This window comes from Chenopodium quinoa, unplaced genomic scaffold, assembly GCF_001683475.1.
Source record: "Chenopodium quinoa cultivar QQ74 unplaced genomic scaffold, ASM168347v1, whole genome shotgun sequence".
In the NCBI taxonomy this organism is placed as follows: Eukaryota; Viridiplantae; Streptophyta; class Magnoliopsida; order Caryophyllales; family Amaranthaceae; genus Chenopodium; species Chenopodium quinoa.
In genome coordinates this window covers 3,723,298-3,729,439 of record NW_018743920.1, presented here as the reverse complement: position 1 = coordinate 3,729,439, position 6,142 = coordinate 3,723,298, and positions in this window count along the sequence as shown.

The window sequence follows — 6,142 nt, the reverse complement described above, 5'->3', positions numbered from 1 at the left end:
CCAAAGATCGGATTTATTGGGTTTCGAATCTGCTTTGTTCCATGATCCGTATACAAATTTCGTTTTAGGGTTCGATTGATAATTTTGGATTTATATAAAAATCAAGTTGTTTGATAGTTTTGAGGATGAAAATAGCCTTAGGAGCGTGTATTATGATGATCTAAAACACAGATCTTTCAATTTTTTCTAACGATCAATGGATAATGAGGATGTGCTCTGTGATTTAGAGTACGATTTTTTTTTTTTTCGCAAACCTGTTTGATCTAGAATTGAGATTTGCGATTTTTTTTTAATCTGTTTGTGGTTAGGTAATTACTTGTATTAAGTTAGGTCATTACCTACACCACAAACAAGCTCGAGAAAACTTAATTACATTTATTGGATCAAACAGGGGTTGCGAACAAAAAAAATGAGACCACTTCATCTTCTACAAACTTGATACTCCTTGTTCTTTGACAAAATTGCACAATTTGAATCAACATAAATCATATTTTCGAACCATTCAAATCGGAATTTGTCCTTTGCAAATACTTATAAATGAGATTGTTGTTGAGATTTTTTTATGAACAAAAACCTAAAATCAAAAACTGCAAAAACACAATTTGTTTTCGAATTTTTATCCCGATTTTAGACCGGATTTACGAATTTATCAACAACTAACATTGATTTTGGGAATGGGGGCTAATCTATGACATGATTGATGAACAATATGAATAATGATGAACAATTTTTTTTTTGATTTTTAATTATAATTATAAATTTGAAAATTAATTAATATTATAAAATTAGATTTTCATAATTTATAATTGTGTATTTCTTAAAAAAAAGCCATGTATTAAAAAGAATACATAAAAAAAATACAATTTTAATACATTATGGACATTAAAAATAATTCAAAATGAAAATAAAAATACTAAATACAAGCCAATCAGATTTCGCCACATTAGTAAATTATGGTGTCATTTCTAAAGAATGACATTGTAGCATTTTCATTGAAAGCGGGGGCTGAGAAAAGGAAAAGGGAATCATTACTCACAAAGATGTCTCTAATGGAGATTAACCCTACAACATCATAGTTGTGAGATAACAATCTTACGGTCTTACCACTAGATAAAAACTACTTGTTCTTTTAATTGAACAAAGGAAGAACATTGAAAAAACAAATGGAGTAGTATACACTACATATGTACAACGTTGATTTTTCGATATTTGGAGGTTCTATCAACTCATCATCAAGCACTAAAGCTTTGTAAAGCCTTTTTACGCCTTGAACGTTGAACAACTTTTAGCTTTTTATTATTTATACTTCGTATATACTTTATATATCAAATATTTTGCATAAGATTGATTTTTTTAGAAAAAAATTACTTGTATATATATAAGAAGAACCGACATATAGCAATTGACTTTACCAAAACCTTAATAAACGTATAATAGTATCAATTTGTTCTAACAACCATGCATTACAAAGATCGACAATTACCTACGAACAATTGATTAGGACTTTTGTTTATGATAATATAATATGACACCGTCACGCGGCTCACACCATTAATAAAACTCGAAACGATGACCAAATTTTATAATTATGGAATAAGACGAGGTGCATAATTGAGCAATCTTCAAAAGATCAAAAAATAGTGGAAAAAGCTAGGAACAAGTAAGCACGTACACATGTGTTATATAAGATTCTTTTTACCGACACTTATAAATTGAAATTGAAATTGAAATTATATGTCAATGCACAAAGTTGGAGGCTTAGGTTTTATGGATTCTTTTCTCGTCTAACACTCATTGAGTATCCTTCCAAAATTCTCTTTCCCACTTGGAAAGACAACCGCATTATTTGTCATCAAATACTTAAAAAAAATTGCCAAAAATTGAGCACTTACTAACCACTATGTTGTATTTTAAATTGCGAGGTGTGTTTGGCATGTATGGTTATAACTTATTATTAAACTCCCTTTTACACCTTCCTTAATTATATGTGTATTTTTTTTTTTTTTTTTAATTAAGAAAAACTGCCTTATATCGGTATGAAACCTTAGATCAACTCGAGTTATCTGGTAAGATACTTTAAAGAGAATAGAGCGATAAAGGTACATAGTTCCCCACCGTTAAATGCCCCTTTAATAACTAATCTTCCTTAATTTGATGTGTTAATTTGCTAAAGAGGAAGAAAAAGGTTTGAGGACTAGCTAGGGATAAAAGTTACGTGATATTTTTTTTTGGTGTTATGTCTATTCTCTTCGATTTTTATTTTTTATTTTTTTTTAATAAGCTGGAGTTGGAAAATTCCACTATTTATAGGTCATCATTGACTTAATTTTTTTACCAATATATAATATATGAATATGATCATATAATATGTTGTTTGATTTTTCATAATGTCTATTTTTATAAATTATTTTTTTCATAATTTTAACTAACCTCTAATTAAAGATATTAATGGTCAAAGTTGTGTCTCGGCAAATGTGCAAATCCAACTCTAGCTTATAAAAAAAATAGAGGGAGTATTAATGTTGGTCCATTTACGTACACTTTACATCAATCTCATATTTACGTACTATCTTTGTTTGGAGTACATTAGATCGAGTTACACTATATATTAATGTGACAATTAATTTGAGATGAACAACGTGTGTATGAACGGTGTATCTACCTAGCAGCTATAAATAATCAATAAGTTGCCCTTTAACTTGATCAAGTATGTACGACATGTATGTCTACCTATGTTTACAAGTACAGATAAAAAAAACTCTCAATATAAAATGTCTAACATATCAATAATTTGAGGAGAAATGATAAAATCTTAAAAAACCATCTTTTTCCGTAGTCTCACACAATGATCACGTAGTTGCATGACTTGCATGATGCATGTACATAGGAAATCTTTCATTCAGATCTCACCCACTAGCAATAATCAATCTCTCTTATGTACCGTATGTTCTATACACTAAATTAAAACCCTCATTATTTAAAATATAACTAACATGGTGTTTCATAAATTCTTCCAAAATCTAGCTTATTATTATGACTAACATATAAATTATAAATATCTATCCCTCCCAAAGTCGCAATATATATGGCATACAAAGTATCAATTTCTATTAATTATTAATTTATTATATGCTTGTTTGGTTTACATAAATTGAATTTTAATCTGTTTAAATGTGCGTTGATATGCTAACTTCATCCTTTGTCGATCACAATATAATATTTGATGAAATTGACTGTCATCCTATCTTCATTCATTATTCTTATGATGAATTCTAACGATTCTAATTAATTCCAACCTTGGATTTAAAAAAATTGGGTTAATTAAATGTCCAAGTCAAAGGGTATAAATCACCGGCATAGACGAGCACATGCATGATCATGGACTCATGGTCTTAATAAAAATGTCTTCTTGCTGTCATTACAACTTATATTATAATTAATTAATTGGCATTGTCAAACATTAACTTAACAAACTTTATGGTCTAACTATGCATGACCCTAGCTAATAGCTTGTCTTTCAATTGTAGCCCGACCCATAATATATAATGAATATGGTGATGAGGATATTTGTTGATTATTATTATTCCTTATCCATTCAAATTAGAACTGTTACTATGGAATGGTAAAAATTAAAAAATAAAACTATACATTTTTCTATGCTTTTGAATATACTTTTAGTCTTTTAGTGCGTTATATACAATTTTAAAGACATAAAAGATTTGAGTTTTTTGTTTCACATTATATCCTTACTTTGAATCAATAAATTGTGAAATAAAGCATTCTAGATTTGATAAGATACTCGTACTAGTGATGGACTCGTGTGTGTGATAAATGGTGACTTTTTTGTAATTTGTGTTAGTAAATTACCTTTAAAATATGGTGATTAAAGGGTATGTGAGAACCAAATGTCATATGTAATTTTCCTTATTATAAGAGTTTTTGGTATTTCATTATATAGTTGAAGATCATCTTAGTGTTTAATTCCTTGATGGAAGCTTACACTAATTAATTTCCTCTCCTCATAGTACTAGTTGAATGGCAGAGATGCTATATATCTCTCCTTTAGTCATACTAATAAGATAAACTTCTCACGTTATTTATTATTTTAAATTGAGTTGATTGTCTCACGATAAAGTAATACATACTACTAAAATTATACAATCAAGTAGTGTATTCTTGCAAACATAAATCAAAATAAAATGTTAAGTCAAGACTAATTTGAGTTCTGAGTTATAGTTATAAAGGATTATAAGACCATCTCCAATGGTGAGACTCATTGGAGTTTTTTAAGGAGAAAGGGAGAATATTTTTCGTAAGGGATACCAATAAGTTGGTATCTAAACTTAAATACTCGAAGAAAGTTGCTAAGTTTAAATACTCAATTTTGAGTTTCAATTGACAAAAAAAGTGGGCCCTTATCAATTTTATATTGATTTATTTATTTAACTTTTAATGTTTTTTTATAAAAACTTAAAATTATTTATTTAATTGGATGACATTAATATACTTAAGAGAGTCTCACTATCGGAAAATTATAGATCACATGAGTTGTTAAACTGAGAAGTGACTTGAGTATTATCATTGGGTGTGGAAAACAACTCATTTTGTATTTTAATACTCAAAATTGAATCTCACCAATAGAGATGGTCTTATACTCTATATTTTAAACCAAGTAAATTATTTTGTTTTTTAGAAAGGCCGATTTTTAATCGAAATGAAAAGATATTTTTGGGAAATAAAAAATCTCAAAAGAAAATGATGTATGAGTAATTAATATATTGTTATCTCCAATCTCATGAAAACCCAACATGTCTTAAAATGTACTTTTAAATAGCGACATAATCGTACAATTATGTGTTCCAATAGGAAGCCCATGCAATTTGTGTAAACATAACATCTAATTGATTAAACACTCCATCTACTTTTCTTCTCACATGTCGTTTTGTGACTGCTTATACTGTTACAATTGACTACCCTTCTGTTTTCTTCCACCTCTTCCTTTGAACATCGCGTGATTACCGTTATTTTTTTGGTCCGTTTTGTAACTTGTGACCTATGGTAAACAAACTTTCAGAATGAATTTGCTACTAAGTGGGAACTTTATTGGTTGATTATGGTTGTATATTATTAGTTGTATACTCATTTACTATATAGTAGAAGTATTCAATATAACTTTTTTAAGGTTGCTAGTCGTAAGATGATCTGGTTATATGCTTCTACACGAGTGAATGGTCAATTAGTCATAGGCGGAGGTGAAGATGGTTAAAATAATTGGAGTACTTGAATAGTTACCGGCTAGACAAAACTTGCTTTTATATATTACTTTGAAAGATGACATTGGGCCGGACTGACTCAAGGTGTGGTATGACATCGGCATGATATAGACACCACATGAAAATTTATTGTGCATGTCAGGCCTTAGCCCACCATTTTTAGAAGAAGCACGAGAAGGCAAGACGAAGCATGCTAAATCAATGAAACTTGACTTAGGCACGCAAGCACGATATGGCTTGATTGGCATGGTGGCGCATGATCTTTTTGAAAATTTTATGGCTTATGTCAACGAAAGCTTGTACAAGTGACATTATTAGAAGATAGATAAAGGGGGCTGGCCTTGAGATTAATTTTGTGCAACTTATTTAAAGATGTGTAAAGAAAGTAATGCATATGGTAAGAAACTTCTTATTGAGCGTTTTATAATTCCTTTATTCATCTTTAACAATTTACTTATAAATCATATATGTATAGCCCTCTTTAAGAATAAAATTGTGGGCAAGTAATTTAAGGAGAGGATGACCGATGGAATGTCGAGTGCAAGGATTTTAGAGTTGATTGTAAGATACAAGAGAAGTAATATAAGAAGAGAAGGGCAAAAGAAGGAGGGGGGGAAAACCAAAGTGAAGGTAAACTTTATTGTTAATTTTCCTTTTTATTACAAGCCAATTTCTACTTGGTCCTTCGTACTCCTCGAGGATTTTTTAGACTCTAATTATTAGGGTTATAATACTTCCTTTGTTTCTATTTAGTTGACGCGTTCAATTTAAGCACACATATTGAAGAGAATACCAATTAGACTTGCTTTGGTTATTATTGGTATACCAACGACATTAAAAACAATACCAACCTAAAACCGCCAAAAGTG